Below are 1,342 nucleotides of genomic sequence, written 5' to 3'. Positions count from 1 at the left end.
AGAAGAAGAAGAAGAAGAAGAAGAAGAAGAAGAAGAAGAAGAAGAAGAAGAAGAAGAAGAAGAAGAAGAAGAAGAAGAAGAAGAAGAAGAGTAGTACAATTTCATGGAGTTCCTGGTACATGCCGAGAGTGAGTGTGTGGATGATTCTTTAAGTTCTTACAAAAACCCTAGAGCCATAATCTTAGCCCTTGAGAGGTGAAAGCTCACAAATCAGAAGTTCAAACATGCTTTATTTCTTTAGTTACTTATTTAAGGCAGGCTGGCCTTGAACTCTCAGAGATCCACCACACCGGTCTCCCTAGCGCTGGGGTTGATGGTGTGCACCACTAGATTATGTATATGAGTGTTTTGCCTGCATGTACGCATGTGCCTGGTGCCCATAGAGAGTGCTGGAGCCCTGGATCTGGAGCTGCAGGTTATGGGTTGCCAATACAAGTAAGGAGTCTAAAGCCAGCCTTAGTTACAGAGTAAAATCATATCCATCATGAACTACATGAGATCCTGTCTTAAACAACAAAAGAACCCTTAGGCACTTGAGGGTAGTCATCTGTCATCTTCCCTTGATAGGGGAGGAGCTGGGCATCAGAAAGACTGAGTCATTTAACCAAGATCACATGAAAAAGTTAAACAGAAGCAGATTCTAGCCTAGTTTGTCTGGGCCTATAATCTGCTGTTTGTTTGTTTGGGTTTTTTTTATTTTTATTTGTTTTTATTTTAATTTTTGCATTCTCAAGACAGGGTTTCTCTACACAGCCCTGGCTATCCTGAGGTCCCCTGCGTGCTTTAACCGTGGTTTGCCCATAACCCTTCTCTGGCTCCTGGCACTGTCATCGTGGTTTTTTGGTGAATAGATTACTGTCAACTATTAGGAGTCTCTCACAACCATGAGCTAATATAAAAGACTTGTTGAGCATGGTTCACCCAGCCAGGTACTCTCTGCAAAATGCTATAGACATAGTTCCAAATGTCTGCCCTTCTGGAGCTTATAATTCTAGGCTAGTGAACGGTGACAGACAATAATCATAGCAACAGATGCTCAGGAAAACTTAACAGACCACCCAATAGGTAGGGAAGGACTGAAGTGGTCCTGAAGTGGCGCTGGGCTCCATTAGTCAGTGACTGGTGCAGGGCAGCAAAGAGCACATCTGAGCTCCTGGCTCAGTGGCAGGGAAGGAGCAGCAATGGGGTAAACCTACACAGGAACATTCTAAAAGAACCACATGTTCCAGAGTCCTATATGCCTTATGGGCCATCCTCCAAGAAAACAAGCCTCCAAGTCTAGAGAAAGAAACCTCACAGGCAGGCCATAGCCAGGAACCAGGACTTTCTTTTTTTTCTTTTT

Source organism: Mus caroli, chromosome 1, assembly GCF_900094665.2.
Source record: "Mus caroli chromosome 1, CAROLI_EIJ_v1.1, whole genome shotgun sequence".
Taxonomy (NCBI): domain Eukaryota; kingdom Metazoa; phylum Chordata; class Mammalia; order Rodentia; family Muridae; genus Mus; species Mus caroli.
The sequence above is the reverse complement of the archived record's forward strand: the minus strand, read 5'-3'. Positions refer to the sequence as shown.